The sequence below is a fragment of the Peromyscus maniculatus genome, chromosome 3 (genome assembly GCF_049852395.1).
Source record: "Peromyscus maniculatus bairdii isolate BWxNUB_F1_BW_parent chromosome 3, HU_Pman_BW_mat_3.1, whole genome shotgun sequence".
Taxonomy (NCBI): domain Eukaryota; kingdom Metazoa; phylum Chordata; class Mammalia; order Rodentia; family Cricetidae; genus Peromyscus; species Peromyscus maniculatus.
In genome coordinates, this window is record NC_134854.1 from 106,880,875 (window position 1) to 106,904,899 (window position 24,025).

The 24,025-nt window shown below is 41.9% G+C and overlaps 1 protein-coding gene across 4 annotated transcripts in view; it reads right to left on the reverse strand.

The window, feature by feature from the left end:
- Positions 1 to 24,025, reverse strand: part of Exoc6b (exocyst complex component 6B) — a 491,948-nt gene that overhangs the window by 354,443 nt on the left and 113,480 nt on the right. The window lies entirely within an intron of this gene.

A 24,025-nucleotide genomic window follows, 5' to 3' on the forward strand; every position in this document is an offset into this window, starting at 1 on the left:
AAAATGAAAATACTCTTAAAGTTATTCCTTAAGTACAGAAGCCAAAAGAAAATTGCCACTAATAGTTTTGAAAAGGAAAACAAAAACTTAATAAAAGAGAAAGATGTCCAGAAATCTCCTCCAGCCCCCTTAAATCCTAAAGTGTGTATACGTGTATGTATGTGTACACACGAATGTGTATAGAGAGAAAAAACACACTCTTCCCTAAAATGTCTACTATGAACTCTGAAATGTGTGATCATCAAACATATTCCACAACTAAATTCATTCTCATGACCAATGAATCAAATAGGTTTTGCCTCACGTGCTGCTTATGAAATTTTTGTGAAGACTGGCCTAGACTACTACATTAAAGAGCACTCTAAAGCTTAGTTGAGAGCACCAGGAGGTGCATCCTGCCGACTCATATGTCAGGGTAGACACTAATCATGCATACCAAGACCATAAGCCATGGCACTTCACTGTTCTACATCATTTAGACAGGTTCTCTAAAAAGGATTAGGTTTGCCCCAATTGCAACAACAATCCACTGGAACATACAACTTTTCTTTTACATGTTAAATAGAGTAAAACCTAAACTTTACTAATATTGATGAAATAAAGTGATACATGTATTCTCCATGTCTCTCATGTGTGACACAAGCTTCTCAGGACACACACCCTAAAGAAAGACCACTAACACTGAACTTTAGGCAGTACGACATTTGCTGATTTCTTTCTACTCATTATGAAGTGGGGGGGAGGGAATCACTAATGATATTGAAAAATACGGGAAGAATAAAGAGGGATGAACTGAAAGAACAAAGACATAAGCCCAGACACAGGTGAAAGCAACAATGCCAACTGTAGGAATGATTCACTGTTAGGACCCCACCCCATTCCGTCTGAAGATTCATAGAGACAAGATCTGCTATATTCAGTCTGAGGATTCATAGAGACAGGATCCCCCATTTAGTCTAAGATTTCATAGAGGTAAGAAATCTCTAATGGCTGGCTGCTCTACTTCTCTGACCTTTTGGCTTTCACCCTTGATATCTGACACTGGGTTTTCACTGTTAAGACTAAATCGCTGCCCCAGTTGCCAGCCAGCAGGGAAGACTCCTGTGAGCAGGCTCCCCCACCAATACCCTCCATTGAACCCGGCAATCTACAAGACCCACACCCTCCCCCAAACCTACCCATTGTCCTGCAACCCCAGTGGCTTCCTGAGACACAGAATCTGCCAGCTCTCATTGGACCAAGAGGTGAGTGACTCTTCTTCCACCCAGAGAGTCCTGCCTCTAGGACCTAGGCTCTGGGACACAACCAGTCCCTGGGAATCACCACCTATTGCTGCCCCAGTTGCCGGCCAGCAGGGAAGACTTCTGAGGGCATGCTCCCCCACCAAAAACCCCACTGGACCCTGAAATCTATAAGACATGCCCTACCCCAAATTTACCTATCCCCCTACGACCCCAGTGGCTTCCTGAGACACAGAATTAGCCAGTTCAGATTGAACCAAGAGCAGCTCCCTGGGACACAGAATCTGCCAGCTCCAATTAAACCAAGAGCTAAGATTGGACCCCAAGTGGCCCCCTGAGACATAGACACAGGAAGCACAGAACCAAGAGCAGCTTACTCAGATACAGGTACCTCTTGCACCTATTGGAGGAAGAGATGGGTAGAAGCCAGTGCAAAAATACATACAACAACATAAAGAGCAATACAGTATCACCAGAATCTAGTAGTTCTACAAGAGCAAGACCTAAACATCACAACGTAGAAAGAGTAGAAGAAAACGACCTTAAAAATAACTTTATGAAGATGATAGAGGCCTTTAAAGAGGAAATGAAAAAATTCACTTAAAGAAATTGAGGAAAAGCCGGGCGGTGGTGGCGCACGCCTTTAATCCCAGCACTCGGGAGGCAGAGGCAGGAGGATCTCTGTGAGTTCGAGGCCAGCCTGGTCTCCAAAGCGAGTTCCAGGAAAGGCGCAAAGCTACACAGAGAAACCCTGTCTCGAAAAACCAAAAAAAAAAAAAAAAAGAAATTGAGGAAAAGACAAACAAAAAATTGGAAGAAATCAATAAATCCCTTAAAGAAAGCCAAGAAAAACATGAACACACAATTAAACATGTGAAGAAAACAGTTCAAGATCTGAAAACTGAAATAGAAACAATGAAGAAGATACAAACTGAGGGAATGCTAGAAATAGAAAATGTGATTAAACGAGCAAGAACTATAGATGCAAGCATAACCAACAGAATACAAGAGATGAAAGAGAGAAATTCTGGCATGGAGGATACAATAGAGGAAATAGATTCATCAGTCAAAGTAAACACCAAAGCCAAAAAAGTCATAATACAAAATGACCAGGAAATCTGGGACAACATGAAAAGGCCAAACGTAAGAATAACAGGAATAGAAGAAGGAGAAGAATACCAACTCAAAGACACAGAAAATATATTCAACAAAACTGTGGAAAAAAACTTTCCCAACTTAAAGAAGGAAATACCTATGAGGAGACAAAAAGCTTATAAAGCACCAAATAGACTAGATCCCCAAAAAAGTCCACTCACCACATTATAATTAAACCACTAAACATACAAAATAAAGAAAGAATGTTAAAAGGAGCAAAGGAAAAAGACCAAGTGACTTATAAAGGCAGACTCATCAGAATAACACCCAACATCTCAATGGAGACTCTGAAAGCTAGAAGGTCCTGGACAGAAGTAATACAGACACTAAGAGACCATAGATGCCACCCCAGACTACTATACCCAGCAAAACTTTCAATCGCAATAGCTGCAGTAAACAAGGCATTCCAAGACAAAACCAGATTTAAACAATATCTATCCACAAATCCAGTCCTACAGAAAGCACTAGAAGGAAAATTTCAACCTAAAAAAGTCAGATGCATCCATGAAAACACAAGCAATATATAACCCCATAGCAGCAAATCCCAAAGAAAGGAAATACACACACACTACCACCAAAAGATAACAGGAATTAACAATCACTAGTCATTAATATCCCTTAATATCAATGGACTCAATTTGCCTATAAAAAGATACAGGCTAACATATGGATACAAAATCAAGATTCAACCTTTTGCTGCATATGAGAAACACATCTCAACTTCAAAGACAGATACAACCTCAGAGTAAAAGGCAGGGAAAATACTTTCCAATCAAACGGGCTTAAGAAGCAAGCAGGTATAGCTATCCCAATATCTAACAAAATAGACTTCAAATTGTTTGGGTGGGAGCTCCACCTCAACCCCTGGCACCCTGGAATCCCTGTAACCAAAGAGTCTGGAATGTGCTGGTGGAAGATCTACCTCAACTCCCTCCCCCCATCTCTTCCCCCAAACCCGCACCTTCAAAGCCCACCAAACACAGCTCCTCCTCAAACCCACCCCTACAAAGCCCATCAAACACAGCTCCTCCCCCAGTGAGGCTCAAGACCACTCCCACAGGGTATATATGCTAAATCCCAGAAAATAGACATGTGGTTCTTCCAGTCTCTCATCCCAGTCTCCTCTCTGAGAGGTCGGGGAATCACCTGGGAATGCTTTACCCATTAAACCTGGGCTTTTCCAATTCAGTGATTCGGTTTAATTTGGACTGCTGCGTCAGCAGAGAGGCCTTCAGGGTACAAAAGATTTATCATCTGGAGGTTCCACCGAGAAGGGCTGATTTTTCCCCACTGGCCCAGAGCCTTGTGGTAGGAAAACACCCCTCTCCCCAACACTTGCTCTCTGCCAGACTAAGATCGGCTCTCAGCTGGGTAAGTTGCCCTTTCCAAGTCCTTGCCTAGGAGACCCAGGGCCTCTTCATTTGTTGGGGTATCCTGCCAAAAATGTGGCCACGCCAAGCCCCAGACCAGTTCCAGAGCAAAGGACTGACTGCCTTTGTTCTGCCCAACCCATTCCAAAGCAAAGGGCTTCATTTGTTCCATAGGACCCCTTCTTCAGAAGACATTCTATTGAAGGGAATTTCACAAACTCCCCCATTTTTTGAGACAAGACTTACCATAGTGGATGCATTGTCTGGGCTTCAGGTCCCTGGCATACACTTGAGAAAGGGCACTTGCCATTCAAAGCCTGATCCCGAAACACCCTTGTGGGGTCTTTTACAAAATCTATTCAAATTCAGGGGCTACACAACTGCCCTACATCCACAGTTTTTGGGTTCTGCATTCCCGCCCTCCCTACAGGGGCCAGTGTCTTACAGGACCAGTCCATTCACTGCTGGAGACACTGACCCCTCCCCCTTCCCCCAAACTCTGCCTACCCACCCCCTCCTCTGGGGTCACAAAGCTAAGATCAAATTCTTCCTCTTTACCCTCCTTCCTGTTCTCCCTCTCCCCCTGCGCCCCCCCCATCTCCCAATGCCTCAGCCTACACACTGGCCTAACACCCCCAAAATCTTCCCCAGTTTCTTCTTATACTCGTCTCGCCAGACTCCTGCCTTCCCACCCATTTCATCTCTCAGTCAGTACCAGATATTAGAAAAAATTAAAAAGGCTGAGGAGTATCCCCAAACTCCCCTACAGGAACTGGTAAAAATGGCTTTTAAAGTTTTTTTTTTTTTAAGAGTATTATTTTTTCCTTTTATTTTATTTTACAATACCATTCAGTTCTACATAACAGCCACAGATTCCCTTGTTCTCCCCCTTCCTGCCCCCCTCCCCTTCCCCCCAGCCTGCCCCCCACTCCCAATGGCTTTTAAAGTTTTTAATGCTCGAGAATGACAGCCGAGTCAACCCAACAGACAAGGCTGCAACAGAATACACTCCAGACCCAAGCTGTAGCAGCTGCTCTGAGGTCACCAGGGCCCCCCACAAGGGTACAAGGGAAGTCAGCCACCAGGCTCCATCCCACCAGAGCTCAGCCCAAGTCAACTTGGCCAAAAACTTGCTTCAAATGCAGCAAGCAGGGCCACTGGTTATGGTATTACCCTGAACCCCAGCCACCCAGGAGGCCATGCCCTGTCTGCCAACAGCCTGGGCACTGGAAATCGGAATGCCCCCATGCAGTCTCATCCTCTATGCCATGCCATGGAGGTCCGGCCTCACCAACACTGACAACTGAGAACTCCTAAGCCTGGTGGAGAACTGACATGACCTAGACCTGCAGACTCCCATTGCCCTCTCCCAGCCTAGGGTGATGCTGTAGGTAACGAGTAAGTCCATTGACTTTCTTTTTTTTGTTGTTTTGTTTTGTTTTGTTTTTGTTTTTCGAGACAGGGTTTCTCTGTGTAGCTTTGCACCTTTCCTGGGACTCGCTTTGTAGCCCAGGCTGGCCTTGAACTCACAGAGATCCACCTGGCTCTGCCTCCCGAGTGCTGGGACTAAAGGCGTGCGCCACCACCGCCCGGCCATCCATTGACTTTCTTTTGGACATGGGAGCTACCTATTCTGTTTTGACATCTCACTCAGGTCCTACAGTTCCCTCACCAATTTCTGTCATGGGGGTGGATGGGATCCCTTCCTTCCCACTTAAGACCCTGACACTTCCCTTCATTCTTGCAGGGTGATTCTTCTCACACTCTTTATCTGGTCATACCTTCTTGCCAGGCACCTCTGTTTGGTCACAATGTTCTCAGCCTTTTTCGAGTCACACTCACCTTGGCTCCCACACCTAAGTATTTCACAGGTCCATTTATAAGGGCCCTCCAGCTATGTCAGCCTCTGTACTAGCTTTGAGGACACCAACAAGGTGAGGATTGGTAGTTGGACTTCACTCGCATGCCCACACCTAAAGAACTCTGTTACCTCCTAACTATGGCTGACACCTTTATCCTCAGGAAAGGTAGAGAAGGCCAATGGACTCATCAAACAACAGCTCACCAAATGCTCTATTGAACTCAGGTTATCTTGGCCCTCCCTTCTCCCCATTGCCCTTAACCACCGCCAGGCTACCCACGCTCTCCTACAGGTTTGAGCCCTTTTGAGCTCCTTTATGAAAGGCCCTTCCTCTTCAATCACCACCTCCCAGCCCAAACTCCCCCACTGGCCAGGAACCTCCCTACCTCTCTCTTCTGAGGTCCCTTCTCCATTCATACTGTGATCTTCACCACCCCCTCCACTGCCAAGCTCCTGGAACATCCATGCTGGTACCATCTCTCCAGGTTCAAGCGGGCACCTATTCAGGATTCATGGTCTGTCCAGCAGCTGGGACCCTCCTACCTCCAGTTTTCCATGATGTCCCAATAAAGGGCCTATCTGCTCTGCTGCTCTGTGCATTCATCTTTGCTGTACAACTAGGGCAGAAGGAACATTATCAAACTGGTTTTATGAGGCTACAGTTACCCTGATACCAAATCACACAAAGATGCAACAAAGAAGAAGAATTAGAGACCAATCTCCCTCATCAACATTGATGCAAATATATGGTGATACTTTATTTGTGCTGAAATGTGATTTTATTTGTATGTTAATAAATAAAGTTGCCTGGGGGTCAGAGCTAATAGCAAGCCATTTAGCATAACTCTGGCAGTGGTAGCACATGCCCTTAATCCAATCACATGGCAGGCAAAGTCTCTGTGTGTTCAAGGACACAGCCAGCATGATGACACACACCTTTAATCCCAGTACCAACCATAGAGACCTGGAGGTCTGTATAGACAGGCGAGGAAGTCATGTAGCTGGGTTTAGAACCAATGAGAAGGCAGAACAGAAAGGCAATAAAAAGATGGTTCACACAGGAGAAGGTCTCTCTCTCAGGGGAAGGACGGCAGCAACTGGTAAGCTAAAGGCTATTCACTAGTGCTCTGACCTCTTGGGCTTTTAACTCTTTATTTGGTTCTGTGTTTCTTATTTAATAAGACTGTTTAGAATTACATCTATACAAAAATATTCAATAAAGTACTGGTAAACCAAATCCAAGAAGACATCAAAGAAATTATCCACCATGATCAAGTAGGCTTCATGCCAGAGATGCAGGGTGTAGCTGGAGTTTTCTCCAGCTCTCGCCAAGCCCCGGCAGTCCCGCAGCCCACTTATAAAATAAACACACAGAGGCTTATATTATTTAAACTGGTTGGCCTAATGGCTCAGGCTTCTTGCTATCTAGTTCCTATATCTCAAATTAACCCATTTCTATTAATCTATAAGTTGCCACGTGGCTCGTGGCTTACCAGTATCTTAACATGTTGCTTTTCATCACGGCAGTTGGCAGTGTCTCTCTGCCTCAGCCTTCCACTTCCCAGACATCTCCTCTCTCTTTGTCCTGCCTATACTTCATGTCTGGCTACTGGCCAATCAGTGTTTTATTTATCAATCAATCACAGCAACATATATTCACAACATACAGGACATCCCACAGCAGCAGGAATGGTTCAACATACAAAAATCTGTCAATGTAATACACCATATAAACAAACTGACAGAAAAAAAAAACACGTGATCATCTTATTAGATGCTGAAAAAGCCTTCAACAAAATCCAACACACCTTCATGATAAAGATCTTGGAGAGATCAGCAATACAAGTAACATACCTAAGCATAATAAAGGCAATTTACAGCAAGCCAACAGCCAACATCAAATTAAATGGAGAGAAACTCAAAACGATTCCACTAAAATCAGGAACAAGACAAGGCTGTCCATTCTCCCCATATCTATTCAATATAGTACTCAAAGTCCTAGCCAGAGCAGTAAGACAGCAAAAGGAGATCAAGGGGATACAAATTGGAAAGGAAGAAGTCAAATTTTTGCTATTTGCAGACGATATGATACTATACATAAGTGACCCCAAAAATTCTACCAGGGAACTCCTATAGCTGATAAACTCCTTCAGTAATGTGGCAGGATACAAGATTAACTCAAAAAGTCAGTAGCTCTCCTATATACAAATTATAAACAGGCCGAGAAAGAAGTCAGAGAAACATCATCCTTTACAAATAATACAAAATACCTTCTGGTAACTCTTAACTAAAAAGTGAAAGACCTATCTGACAAGAACTTTTAAGTCTTTGAAGAAAGAAATTGAAGAAGATATCAGAAAATGGAAAGATCTCCCATGCTCATGGATAGGTAGGATTAACATAGTAAAAATGGCAGTCTCACCAAAAAGCAATCTACAGATTCAGTTGCAATCTCTATCAAAATCCCAACACAATTCTTCACAGACATGGAAAAAACAATGCTCAACTTCATAAGGAAAAACAAAAACCCCAGGATAGCTAAAACAATCCTGTACAAGAAAGGAACTTCTGGAGGCATCACCATCCCTGACTTCAAGCTCTACTATGGAGCTACAGTAACAAAAACAGCTTGGTACTGGCATAAAAACCGACATGTGGACCAATGGAATCAAATTGAAGACTCTGACATTAATCCACATACCTATGAACACCTGATTTTTGACAAAGAAGTCAAAACTGTACAATGGAAAAAAAGAAAGCATCTTCAACAAATGGTGCTGGCATAACTGGATGTCAACATGAAGAAGATTGCAAACAGATCCATATTTATCCCCATGCACAAAACTCAAGTCCAAATAGATCAAAGACCTCAACATAAATCCAGCTACACTGAACCTGATAGAAGAGAAAGTGGGAAGTAGCCTAGAATGCATTGGCACAGGAGACCACTTCCTAAATATAACACCAATAGCACAGACACTGAGAGCAACAATTAACAAATGGGGCTTCCTGAAACTGAGAAGCTTCTATAAGGCAAAGGACACAGTAAATAAGACAAAACGACAGCCTACAGAATGGGAAAAGATCTTCACCATCCCTACATCTGACAGAGGACTGATCTCTAAAATATATAAAGAACTCAAGAAACTAGACATCAAATATCCAATAATCCAATAAAAAAAATGGGCTATAGAGCTAAACAGAGAATTCTCAACAGAAGAATCACAAATGGCTGAAAGACATTTAAGGAATTGCTCAACATCCTTAGACATCAGGGAAATGAAAACCAAAATGACTCTAAGATACCATTTATACCTGTCAGAATGGCTAAGATCAAAAACACTGATAACATCTTATGTTGGAGAGGAGGTGGAGCAAGGGGAACACTCCTCCACTATTGGTGGGAGTGCAAACTTGTACAGTCACTTTGGAAATCAATATGGAAGTTCCTCAGAAAATTGGGAACCCATCTTTCTCATGACCCAGCTATAACACTCTTGGGCATATACCCAATGAATGCTCAATCATACCAGAAGGACACATACTCAACTATATTCATAGTATCATTATTCATAATAACCAGAACCAAGAAACAACCTAGACGCCCATCAACTGAAGAATGGATAAAGAAAATATGGAACATATACACAATAGAGTACTACTCAGCAGAGAAAAATGATGACATCATGAAATTTGCAGGCAAACGGAAGAAACTAGAAAATATCATCCTGGGTGAGGTAACCCAGACTCAGAATGACAAACACGGTATGTACTCACTCATAAGTGGATACAAGATGTAAAGCAAAAAATAACCAGACTACAACCCACAGCTCCAGAGAAGCTAGCTAACAAGGAGAACCCTAAGAGGGATGCATGGATCACTCTGGGAAGGGGAAATAGATGAGATACCCATGGGTAAACTAGAGGTGAAGTGGGGGCAATGGAGGGTAGGGGATGGAGGATGAGAACAAAAAGGAACAGGATGGTCAAACTGGAACAGGAACGGAGTGGGAGAGCAAGGAAAGAGATACCATGATAGAGGGAGACTTCGTGGGGATAGGGAGAAACCGGGTGCTAGGGAAGTTCCCATGAATCCACAAGGATGACCCCAGCTTAGACTACTAGCAATAGTGAAGAGGGTGCCTGAACTGGCTTACCTCAGTAATCAGATTGGTGAATACCCTAACTGTCATCATAGAATATCTCTCCATTAACTGATGGAAGCAGATGCAGAGATCTACAGCCAAACACCAGGCTGAATTCCAGGAGTCCAAAGGAAGAGAGGGAAGAGGGATTCTATGAGCAAGGGGCATCAAGATCATGATGGGGAAAGCTACAGCGACAACTAAACCAAACTAGTGGGAACTCATGAAATTTAGACCAACACCTGTGGAACCTCCACGGGACTGGACTAGGCCCTCTGCATAGTAAGACAGTTGTATAGCTTGATCTGCTTAAGGGGTCCCCTGGCAGTAGGATCAGAATCCATCCCTGGTGCATGAACTGGCTTTTTGGAACCCATTACCTATGGTAGGACACCTCATACAGCCTTGAGGCAGGAGGAGAGGCTTGGACCTGCCTGTACTGAATGTACTAGGCTCTCCTGACTCCCCGTGGGAGGCCTTAACTTCTTGTAGGCAGGAATGGAGAGTGGGTTAGGGGAAGAGGTTGGAGGGACAGGAGGAGGGACTCAGAGGGGGATCTGTGATTGGTATGTAAAATGAATTTTAAAAAATTCTTAATTAAAAAAAAAAGACTAATTATGATCATGCTTTAGTTCACCTCACTGAAAGACTAGAATAACATCAATGAAGAATGGAGAGCACACACACAATTAGGAAGAAGCATGTGCAAAACCAATAGCTCTGCTTAGCAGCCCTCAGTTTCACTACAACAATGGTTAAGAGAAAAGATCATACATAAAGAAAAAGGGACAATTTCTTCACAAAAAAAGCTAACTAATCAAACTAAAATGCCCTTTTAGGTCACACTGAATAGTATTAGAATTTAAGTAGGGTGAAGTTTTAAGTCTTAGTTATTTCTCTATTGCTGTGATAAAGATACCAGAACCAAGAAAATTTATTAAAGAGGCTATGATGGCCGAGTGAAGACACAGTGACCGGCAGAGGGAGCAGCAGCTGAAAACTTACATCTTGATCCACAAGCAGAAGGCAGACAGCAAGCTAGGAATGAACCAAATATTTTGAAACCTCAAAGCCCATCTCCAACAAGTTCACACCTCCAAACCTTCCAAAACAGTTTCACCAATTGCAGACCAAGTATTCAAATATATGAGCCTATGGGGGCCATTCTCATTCAAACCATCAGAGCTTTCTTCTACCAGAACTGGTAATTTCAACTCAAAATTAGATCATCTTTTGTTGTTCCTTCATTTTTCATTTTCTCTGTACTACTGTGTAATAGGAATAAGGAGAGAAAAGAATCATGTGACAAAGTACAGAAGACGTAGGCTTGATGACATGCATTTGTAACCTTAGAATACAAGAGGCTGAGTTAGGAGAATCATAGATTCAAAGCCAGTATAACCACACAGTAAAAGTCTATCTCAAAAGGGGACAGGGATACATTTGAGAAGTCATATTATAAATATAACTGGTGGTTTAAATAGGAATGGCCCTAATAGACTCATGTGTTTGAATGCTTAGACCACAGGGAGTGGCACTGTTAGGAGGTGTGGCCTTGTTGGAGGAAGTGTGTTATTGTGGGGACAGGCTCTGATTCTCATATGCTCAAGCTACACTCAATGTGGCACACAGTCTCCTTCTGCTGCCTGCAGATGAAGGTGTAAAACTCTCAGCTCCTGCTCCAGCACCATTCCTGCCTGCACGCTGCCATGCTCCCTACCATGACAATAATGGGCTAAACACCTGAAACTGTAAGCCAGCCTCAATTATGTTTTCCTTTATAGGAGTTGCCATGGTCATGGTTTCTCTTCACAGCAACAGAAACCCTAACTAAGACAATAACTTTAACCACTACCACAAAAAAAAGGGGGGGGGGAATGCAATGTGTCAACCTACACTCAGAAACCTATCTACATGATATCTGAACTAGGCAACTCGGAAGTTTACAAGCATCTTGAACCTATTTGTCAATGTGTTTATGACACACTAATGGTGTGACTCAGTTCAGATCTAGTCACAACTTGATTCAACCTTTTCTACTATGTTCTTTCACAAATCATGAGGAAGCTAAAAAAGGAATTTCTCAGAAAATGTCACTGATACTGACAGCAGATCTTAATCTAGATGGCTCCCACAATGTAATTGAATACATTTCAGAGTATAGAAACTCCCAAATGTCACATGAAAAGTGTATGTGTCCATGATAGTTTTTCTAAAGTGAGAGTTCTTGACTGTATAGCTTCCTGAAAGGCTTAGATGTTCCTGAAATGTTGTGTACACTGCTACAGATTGCGACCTTCTGAAATGGTCACAGAACAGACTACTTAAGCATTTACGGAGAAAGTCAAAGAGGACAACAGCCAAACAATTGTCAACACCTTCTTCATGGGCCAGCTGGGAGATCTGCATGTTTAATAACTGCAGAGAGGTCAACTCATTGTTTGGGGAAGAAAGCTGTACTGTTTCCTGGCATTTGCCTGATGTGCTATTTTGAAGTAAGGGAAAAGTTCAAATTGGTAGCAGATTTTAGCTTAAGTAAGAGAAGTAGGAATAAAAAAGAGGAACCCTTCATCATCAGATTATGCAGCACCAGAGTAAAACTGTCATACAGAAGGACAGGACAGCACCCAAAACTAGGCTAGGATCACCATGGTTCAAACCAGCCCTTTAAAGCCTTTACACAAAATCTAAGCTAAAGCCAGGAGTGGTAGCATACATCTTTAATCCCAGCACTAGGGAAGCAGAGGCAGGGGATCTCTGTAAAACTTTATCTCAAAAAAGAAAAGAAAGCTAAACATAGTTTTTAAAAAAAAATACTTTATTTCTTTTCATTGTATGTGTGTAAGTGTTTTGCATACATTTATGTATGGACACCACATTCATACCATGTGGTTATAGATGTCAGAACAGGGAATCTGATTCCCTGGAACTAAAGTTTAAACAATCATGAGCCAACATGAGAGTACTGGGAGCAGAACCCTGATAGGTACTCTCCATAAGCAGCAAGTATTCTTAACTGCTGAACCATCTCTTCGGCCCCTAAAATGCAGTTTTCTATATTCTGCTACATACAAAGACCAAAGAGACAAAGTGAGAGAACTGCTTCAACCAACAAGACTAGAAAAACTTTGACAGAGTTATAATATCCCCTGTTTTTGCTCCTTAACAAATGCCTGAAGGAACTTAAACAGAAACCCTATCTTTAAAATTAGAAGCAGTCTACTTATTAAAAGACTGCCACAGTGTTAGGTCTTAGGAACTCCATATATCCAGAAATGAGCTCAAGTTGGACTATAAAGGGATTTCTGGTGATTAGATAAAAACCAGCACTCCTTAGGAACTTGTGAAGCCAGTTCCCATCTGCCAAAAAAAAGTAATTTCTCTTACTTCTGGCAAAGGTGACACATGGCTACCTATGGCATCTATGAGCATATATCAAAGACCATGCTGGCCTCTAGGCTCCCTCAGTATCATAAGTACCTGTTATACATTTCAAAGTCCATTCTAGCATTCTGACCCTCATCCTCTTTATAATCCACATGATTTGTCCACACCACCCCTCCACAGATAGACAGACAGACAGACAGACAGACAGACAAGATTGATTCATTCTCTCACTATGCTCCATTCTCTATCTCTTGCTATCTCACTATCTACAATAGTCTTCTCTACTATACTCTCCCATTCTCTCTTATCTCTTTCTCAGATAGCTCTGGCCATGTCCAGTCTGATTATCTTTCTCTCTGCTCTTGAGTCTTCCAGATGCCTCTGGATATTTTTTCTCTCTTATTCATAATAAAAATATTCCCCTAGTAATGAAGTGGTCATGTTGGCAGTTTCTTTACTGTGCCCAGTCGCATATATCTGGTGCCAAAACCCAGAAGGTTTAACAATATGAATTCTACTATTTGCTTCTCTGCATAATGAGTTCCTAAACATAAATCAAAGATTTCATTTATTCAACCAGGGCTGGGCATAAATTATAAGTTTAAAATCCATTAGTTACAGAGTTTCAACATGGGAAAGTTAGAAGGTTATAGAGAAGGTGGTGGTAAGAGTTACATAAAATGTGAATGTATTTAAGAACTATAGACCTTTGAGGCTGAAGAGATGACTCTGCAATTAAGAGTTACTAGTACATTTATACTGATCTGAGTTCAGTTCCTAGTATCCATGTCAGGAAGCACAGAACTACTGTAACTCCCGCTGACATGTCTGGACTCTACAGGTACCCATTCTCATGTGTACATACCTATACACAGATGCACACACATAATTTTAAAATAAAAGTAAATTCAAGAAAACAAAAAACTGTAGGCTTAAAAATGACCAAATACGCCGGGCGGTGGTGGCGCACGCCTTTAGTCCCAGCACTTGGGAGGCAGAGCCAGGCAGATCTCTGTGAGTTTGAGGCCAGCCTGGGCTACCAAGTGAGCTCCAGGAAAGGCGCAAAGCTACGCAGAGAAACCCTGTCTCGAAAAACCAAAAAAAAAAAAAAAAAAATGACCAAATGCTAGGGTTCTTTTTTAATTTCTGGTACATGAAGGCAGTGAGGCAATAACAAACTATAGCTAATAGAAAAAACTTCACTTAAGAATTCAGATATATTGTATCTTGAGATAGAAAAGTTAAATACACTTGTAGGTTATCAACAAATTAATCATTTTAGTAGAAAATAGAACTTATAATATCCATGAAAAGTATCTATCCTTAGATGATCCTCAGTTTCTCCTCATCCCTTCCCCTAAAATACCAAAATAAGAATGTATATATAAGAAAACAAGCACCTCCTCAACTCCTTAGCACAAGGCACTGCATTACATTCTGAAAGGAGAGAAGAGGAACACACATGCACATACACATCTTGTAGAAAATGCCAGTAATGAATACCACCTTTAGCTCTACTTCTTGGAGTCACCCTAGATGCAGATTCCCCACCTCTAAATACCTTCCCCAGATTCCATTTGTCATCCAGAATTCTACAAGCAGATCTCTGTGATTTGAAAATCTAATTTTTTCACTGGAGCGAGCCACACCACAGAATGTATCTTAACAATCATCTCCATAAAACTTTTCAAAAAATAAAAGCTCTCCAATGTCTTACTTCCCTCCCAATCATGTTGACTTCTCATTGCTGTGAAAGGCAGTGGTCTACAAAGACAGGCCACTCTGATTTCTACAAGTACTATTTTCTCTATTTTCAAAGAGATCCATTAGCATTGCTTTAGTTTTGTGTCAATGTACACATATGTGGGTATGTGTCTGTGGGTAAATATGCATATACATTCATATATGTGGAAGCCAGAAGTTGATATCAGGTATCTTCTTCAGGCACTCTCCACCTTTTGAGACAGGGTCTCTATAGAACCTGAGCTCACAATTCACTCAATTAGCTGGCTAGTAAGCTTCCGGGATCCTGCAGCCTCCATCTCCCTGGTAATGTCCAACTTTTACATAGGTGCTAGGAATATGAACTCAGGTCCTCACATTTGTTTAGCAGATATTTTACCAACTGAGACATCTCTCCAGCTCCCACGCTGCTTGTTGTAATGGCTCATCACACTCAGAATCCTCAAGTGGCTTGACTATGAATTTAAAAATTACCTTCCCCTCCCTGACACACACACACACACACACACACACACACACACACACACACACTACATAAATACAATTTTTAATTTTTTAAAAAGGAACACATAATTAGATAAGTATCAAAATCATATATTTTGTGAGATAAACATTCTTGAACAGGTTTGATTTCAGTTATAAGGCTCTACAACTGAAAATATGATTTATTTACTTTTAAAATTCTGTCTTGCCTTTCCAAAATTTTATGCCAAAATTTTTAAGTACCAAAAGTTAGATAAATAGAAAAGAAATCTCAGAATAACTTCTTTGGCTCCAAAGTGTTTACTCTGTGGATGTTCTGCTTAGAATCCAGCACAAAGGATATTTCACCAGTACACGGTGCATGACGGTCATTACACAGCCTGTGGAACTCGGTGAGGAGTACTGTGACAGGATTAAATCTAAAGATGTTCTGTACAATAAATCTAGAGGCTCATTTTGTTCTAGTCAAGACTTAGCCAACACAGTCAAAGGTTGAAAAAAATCAAGGTGACCATGAATCCTTTCCCAAGGTAGGTTCAGAAAAAACACTGACTAAAGGGTCGGACTCAAAGGCCTAGCCCTCCCTGAGGATCGATGTGGTTGCCAGGGGAGGGAAAGACATTCTCTTCAGTGGTATAGCCACAGGTGAGGTGTTCATGCTCCTGTAAACAAGTCTAATGAATATGAAAGTAGAAGGGAGACCAGCTAGGGAAAGGAAGGAGATAAATGAGAATAACAGCATATGAGGAGGGAATAAGAAAGAGTAAAGGGAATTGAATATGATCAAAATACATTTTATGGATGTATGGAAACAACATAATGAAACCCATCTTTATGTATAATTAATATACCCTAATAAAAATAATTTTGAAGTTACTAAAAGAATCCCTAGGCACCTTCTCTTTTATAGGCCACTAGTAACTCCCTTTCCTTTTTTTTTTATACTTTTTATCGAAAAATATTTCATATAATACAATCCGATCATGCTTTTCCCTCCTCCAACTCCTCATTCACCCAATTCCAGGCCCTTTCTCTTCTCTCTCTTTAAAAAACAAACATACAAACAAAAATAGAGGGGGGAAAAGCAAGAAACACACACAAAATCTTTACAAAAACACAAAAAATGGAAAACAAAATAGGAAAAAAAAGGCAAAGGATGTGCCTAAACAAAGAAATGTGAGACAAAAAGTCCATAAAAATACCATTTAGTAGTGAGTCAGTGGCGGACACAAATAGCACCCCCACAGACTTTTGGGTCAGTGGGCACCACTATCAACAAGAAGTTGCCAGCTCTACCCAGGCCTGACTCGGCAATGGACACAGACAGCACCCCCCCCCCATAAGACTTTTAGGTCTGCAGGGGCCACAGTCAACCAGGAACCTGCCTGACGCCCCTGCTACCAGGCCATCAGGTACCATTAAAGTACTGCCTGAGGTTTCTAGGCCCAGACACAGAAGAAAGAAAAGGCAACAGCTCCACCCTGTCTCTTATGGCTGGTATGAGCAGTATTCAACCAAGTACCACCTGTGACCCAACCAAGAGTCCTAGCATTGGGCACCATTGTGGTGAGAGGGCACAAAGTGGGGAGGTAGAAGAGAAGTGGAATGGTTTGTGGAGTGGGGAGAGAGGTGGATCCAGAGAGGTGAGGGTGGTGAGGAATGGGCTGACATGTGTTGGCCAGCTGGCCACCCAAGTCCAGGGAGATGCCTGGGCTATCACCAAGAGCCAGGTCTTGATCCAGGGCCTTTGAGCAGCCAAAGTGGCCTGTGTTGATGTCTGTGGCTCCTGTCATCACTGGAAGCTGTACAGGGGCCTGTGGTATGGCCACATTGGTGTCTGAGGGCTGTGTTGCCGCAGGGGCCATACCAATCTGGATGGCTTACATGATCACCGGGGGCCATGGTGACAACCTGGGCTGCTGCTGAGGGCCATGTCTAGGTCTGTGGCCTGCCACACCAGGGATCTGTATTGATGTCCCTGGCCCATGTTGCTGCAAGGGCCCACATGGATGCCCACGGTCTGGGCCACAACCTGTTATCATGTTGGTATCCAAGGGCTGTACCACTGCCGAAGCCAGCCCAATTTGGGTGGCCAGTGCTATCAACTGGGTTCATGGTATTGGCCGGACCAGGGCTGTGGCCAAGGGCCATGTCTGGGTCCATGACTTGCCGCATCCAGGGTCTGGGTTGATAACTGTGACTCCTGAGACCATGGAAGATCATGCTGATGCCAGGGTTCTAGGCTGCCACCTGGAGCCATGTTGGTATGCAAGGGCCATGCTGCTATAGGGGTCATGCCGTCCAGATGGCCTGCACTGCCACTTGGGACCATGGTGGCATCCGAGCCCCAGCTGTTCTAGGACCATGACTGGGTCCGTGGTCCTACCATGACTGGGACTGTATTGAAGTCCATGGCCCACGTGGCCACCAAAGGTCACATAAATGCCCTGGCTCTAGGTTACAACCTGTGGCTATGAGAGCATATGAGGGCTATGCTGCCACCAGGGACATCCTGATCTGAATACCCAGAAATGTCACCTGGGGCCATGGTGTCATTCAGGCCAGGGCTGCTGCAGAGGGCCATGTCTGGGTCCATGGCCCTATAGAAGCCAGGGTTTGAGAAGCCCAGAGCTCCTGTTGTCACTGAGGGCCATGCAGAGGACCAGGATCTGGTCGGCCACCTCGGACCATGTCAGTGTCCAAGAACAGTGTCATGCCCAGAGCCATGCTGATCTGGGTGGCTAGTTCTGCCACCTGAAGCTTCTGGGCACAGGCCACTAACTAGGGCCCATGTCTGGGTCCATGGCCCTGTTAGAGTCTGAGGTCTGGGGTGGTATCCATGGCTCAGTTGCCCCAGAGGGCTCTCTGTGGATGCCCGAGGTCTGTCCAGCCACCTGGGACCATGCTGCTGCTGGGGCCATGCTGATCTGAGGGGCCTTTGCTGCTGTTACCAGGGCGATAGTGGCATTCTGGGCCCAAGCTGCTGTTTAGAAATGTTAGGTACTATAAATTTTTTTCTTGAGTTTCAGGTGTTCCTCATGGTATTATTTGTGACGTTGTTGTTTATTCCCTTGGTAGCTAGCAATAGCTAAGAACCAAATGTGACATTAACTGTTTCTAGGAATTTGCTAGGAACAACACTGCCCATAAAAGTTAAGAGTTATTTCCATGTCTTCCAAGGAATGAAACAAGAGCAAAAACTACTACACCATTGCAACTATCATTCATTAAGCATGAAATATATGCCACATAATGTCATGATTCGGATCCTCCCCATGCCTTCTACAGCAATTGGGAGAGAGGGCCCTGCACATTGCCTGGGCAAACAGTAGTGGTCCCGGCAATATGAATGAGGGGCACTTGGGTCTGAAGGCCTGAGAGCAGGAGAACTGGCCCCACTCCTTGCTGCAGGCTGCATTGGGTGAGCTAGAGGCAGTGCTGGAGAGCTCATCTGGTAGTGACATTGAGGGAAAGCTAGCAAGCTGACCAACCCAGCTATCACCCAGGCCCAGAACCAGGGCTATGAGTTGGCCCACCCCAGCATTCACCAAATCTATAAACTGTGAAGGGAACAAATCTACAAATTCAAAACAACAGGATCTCCATGATACAGGATATCCAAGAGGAGTCCCAGTGAGAGCCCATTACAAGTGGTTTAGCAGAAACCAAGAGGCCTCAGACCAGACCAATGACTCATAGCAATGAACACTTACAAATAAAGATGTATGGACTAAAGGATAAACTGTATGACTTGCCGGGCCACACAACAACTTCCAGGGCAAGATTTTATTTTTGTTTTTTGGGGGTTTTGTTTGTTTGTTTGTTTGTTTGTTTGTTTTGGGGTGTTTTTTTGTTATTGATACTTTTATTTTGGATCTTTATTTTGTTTTGCTTTTTCCTTTAAATTTGGTTTTGTTTGGGGGAGAGGTTCAAGGGTAGAGGGTGGTTTTGAGGGGACAGGGAGGTAAGTGGGACTGGAATGCATGTGAAATCCACAAAGAATCAATAAAAGTAAAAATACCATTTGAGTTCATTTTGTGTTGGCCAACAACTCCTAAATATAGGGCCTACCCTAAAGTGTGGTTGATATACCTAATAAGACTCCATTGGAGAAAAGTAATTTTTCTTTTCCAAATAAGTATCGATTGCAGACACAAAAGGACTGATACAAATATGAACTCACAAGGACTATAGCAGCATGCAAAGACTTCACAGGTCCAGAAGACACTGTTTCCTTTGAGTTATCCATTATATCTGGTACTTAACAATCTTTCTGGCTCCTCTTTTGCATAGATCCCTGAGGAGGGCTTTGTTCAAGACATCCATTTAAGACTATGTTCCAAAGTCTCTTACTCTCTGTACACTGTCCAGTTGTGAGTCTCTGTGTTAGTTCCTTTATATTTCAAGAAGAGGCTTCTCTGATGATAGCTAAGCAAAGCATAATGTCATTAGAAGTTATTTTGTTGCTATGTTCCTTTAGCAGAATACTAGTATTTGGTTTTCCCTCTAGGTCCCTGAGCTATCTAGTCTCAGGTTCTTGGCCACCTGAGCAGTGTCAAGTCTCTGTTCCATCTCAGGGAGTGGGCCCACATTTGTGCCACTACTGCACAGTGATATTGTGCAGAAAGGCCACTGTTGTAAGCTGTAGAGCTTGTGGCTGGGTTGGTGATTACCTTTTTCCTCTGGTAGCATGCAACATACCTTCCAGTACCATAAACACTAGTCAGTAGGAATGAAGCCTCTAGTTCAATGAGATATGTAAGTGTTGTCTTCAGTAATAGGGCCTTAATACACCCTATTATGAGAGCAACCAAGAGCCTTAGCAATAGCCTAAGATGGTTGGATTTTTGGATGGAGCCCCTTTAGCCAATGACTCAACTAGATGTAACTCATTCCTAGAACTGGAGGTTTCAGGAACTGGCATAAAATGTCCAGTTGAGGCATTGTCTCCCCCATTATTTGGTGATTCCATTTAGATTTCATATAGGTATATTTTTTATTTTTTAATAATGAAATAAAATTAGATAAAACAAAAACTAACACATTGAAATTGAACAAAAACAGAGGAAAAAGAGCCCAAGAGAACGCATCAGAATCAGAGACCCACTCATTCACACACTCAGGAATCCCATAAAAACACTAAAATCAAAGCCATAATCTATATGCAGAGGACAGCTTCTTTTCTTAACATCAGTTATACAACCAAGTAATTTGGCAAAGGCAAGAGAGGATTTTAAAAGTAAGTAAAACCTCTCAGCTAAAGGGCCTCACAACCAAAATCAGCCTAATGATGAATGTTTATCTCATAAATGTCATTCAGGCCCACAAAGCCTAAGGCAAGCTAATCAAAATAAGAAATACAGAAATGTCCCCCTACACAAGTAGATTCCATTACAAGGGTACCAGAAATTAGTTTCAAAATGAAAATAGTACACAATTAACAAAGAAGTTCTTTAGGCACTTTGAAAAAAAATCACTTTAAGTTACAACATGTGAATACACACACATTACTTTAGCCTAGGAACAGGCAAGAAGAGCATCAAGAAAAATGGGCAGGAGAATACACCGGGCTTTCTCTTTTAGGGAAGGTGTGAGTGTGATCTATGCATGGGAGAAGGCATGAAGACACACAGCTACTGACCAGCAGGTGGCAAAGACCAATTACACTGACCAAATCTTCACAGGCATACAGAAAGGATTCATTTTTCAGTCTCCATGTCATTGATTCATTTTAAGTCCATGGGATGTAGCTACAAGTAATAACATGTAGCATTCCTCCTTGCTACTTAAAACTATCCTTAGTCTTGGTCCTTCTATTGCAATCTTCCAAAGCATACTGGCGATGGCAGACACACACGATGGGAAGATTCTGGGCCCCTAAACCACCATTATAAGATAAAATAATCATAAATCATCAAACACCATAAATGAAAAGTAAATCACTTCTCCCACTTTTCCAACATCTATTAATTCACACAAATACACTGTAAGCATAATGCGATGTACAAAGCCTGTGGTAATTTCTACCATAACATCTTTAGTTTCTAGGTACCATAAAAGACTGAAAAGCTCATAAACTGAATATACAGATTCAGTTTTCAGAGAAAAAAATACAGTGAATAAATGTTTAGAAAAGTGCTCAACAACCTTAGCCATCAAGAATGTAAATTAGCCAAGCGTGGTGGTGCACACCTTTAATCCGAGCACTTGGGAGGCAGAGGCAGATGGATCTCTAATAGTTCAAGGCCAGCCTGGGCTACATAATGAGTTCTAAGACAACCAGAGCTATGTAGAGAAACCCTTCTCAAAAACACAAAAAGGAAAGGAAGGAGGGAGGGAGGGAGAGAGAGAGAGAGGGGGAGGGAGGGAGGGAGGAAAGGAGGAGGAAGGAAGAAAGGAAAAATAAATTATAAATGTTTAATAGTTCTCACTCCAGTCAGAATGGTTGACAACAAGAAAACAATGACAAATGCTGGTGAGGATATGGGGAAGTTATAGAACACAAGTGGAAGTATAAACTTGTATGGCCACTATGCAAAAAAGAATGGAAGGTTCTCAAAATATTGAAAATAAACTACCATATGACCCAACCATACACTTCTAGGTATACTACCAAAGGACTCTATATTAGCATTCTACAGAGACATCTGCATGTCAATATTTACTGCTGTACTACTCCCAACAGCCAAGAAATGGAACCAGCCTAACACCAACAAACGAATGAATAAAGGAAAATGTGATAAATATGCAGCCATGAATAGAGTAAAATCATGACATTACATGAAATAAATCAAATCCAAAAAGACAAGTACCACATTTTCTTTAATGCACAATTTTAATTTTAAATTCTGTATGTGTCTATGCACACGGGCATGCATGCATGTGTGCGTGTGCACGTGCAATGAAACTAAAAAGGGAATCATGAGAGGAGAGGAAGAGCTTTTAATTGAGTTAGAAAAGAGAATAATTGAACAGAATAATAGATGCCTTCAAGAAACCAATTATTCATAGTCTAACAGAAAAAAGTATTTAAAAAAATACATTCAGAGATGATCATGGTGGCACATGCCTTTAATCCAAGCACTTGGAAGGCTTGGATCTCTGAGTTTGAGGCCAGACTAGTATATATACCAAATACCAGGCCAGCCAGGACTATAGAATGAGGACTTTGTCTCAAAACACAAAGCAAACAACAACAACAACAACAAAAACTCTAAAGTATCTTTATTCAAGGATACATGCACCACACACGCATGCACATACTTGCACACACATACAATAGCAATTCATGCACTGAAGGCCATTCCTAATATGAAATTTCTTATGGTTAATTAAAAGTACTGAAATCATAAAATATTTCTTCACTATTCCTTTGTGGAATAAAAATATACCAGCTAACAGTTTACTAGTTTACAAAGACTAAATGTCATAGTTAACATATCCATTCCAACTTTATCTGATTTCTACTACAGCGTCTGATCTGGGCATTCATTTCCTCAGATAATTAAGGAATGAGAACAGCTAACCTCAAATTAAATGAAGTGATAATATTTATAACAGAACTTTCTTTCAGCAAAAGCAAGTAAATCTGTCTAGCAGAGGCCTAGAAAAGCAACCCTTAAAAAGCCAGCTTCCAGCTGGGTATGGCAGCATGTGCCTTTAAGTCCAGCACTAAGGATTGGTGGCACAGGCCTATAGTTACAGCACTCAAGAGAATGAGACAAGAACTGGAGCCTACACTTTGCACTTTAAACACCAATAAAATTTTAAAGGAGATTTTAAAAAAGCATGCCTTATGAAAAACTAATTAGAAAATCCTTCCTGTAATATCAGACAGATATGTGAACTAAGGCTATTATTAATGCTAGTTGAACACTAAAATAATGCTTCCAAATGTAATCTACTGTGCCTTGTTCCCCCCATTAGAATACAAATCTACTTGAGAACACTTGTTTACAAAACCATAAGGCACTCTCCATAAATAATTAAAATCTATTTATTATTGCAAGCTACATCATCAAGTATGCTAAAGCATCTTTATAACATCAATGTGACCTAAATTTCAAGAGGAAGTGTTACTGCAAATCATTATTGTTCATTCATTCACAATGACAAAAGGCATTCCTCATGGGATTAGGGACTTGGAGATGAAGTCATTTAAAGAAAATAAATATTCCTAACACATTTGCTGAATTTATGGGCTATAACTATTTCCCTCTCTGCAATCATAATCCACAATCCCCAAGAGACCTTTCTGTCACTAACACCCATCAATATCAGATATATTTTTGCATGGTGTGACATCTTCCTAACAGTAAGTAATCAACCAAAGGCACATGTAACACAATTTATGTTGTTAACTAAAAGGAAAGTTTAAAAGATTCTGGAATTTCAATATTATACAAAGTCAAGGGAAATGTTTTGTAAACTGAATTCTCTCCAGACTCTGACACGGACCATCACAATCAGTCACTGTTTGCTCAACAGCCACAGAGTTAACAACACATCTCATCACTGCTAAGATAATAACATTTTCATTTATGAAGGACCTTCCTAAATTGATAAGAAGTAATTAAGATACATGGAAAGGAGAAATCTGTGTGTAACTGAATACTTCCAAAGCCAAGGGCATATCTGTCA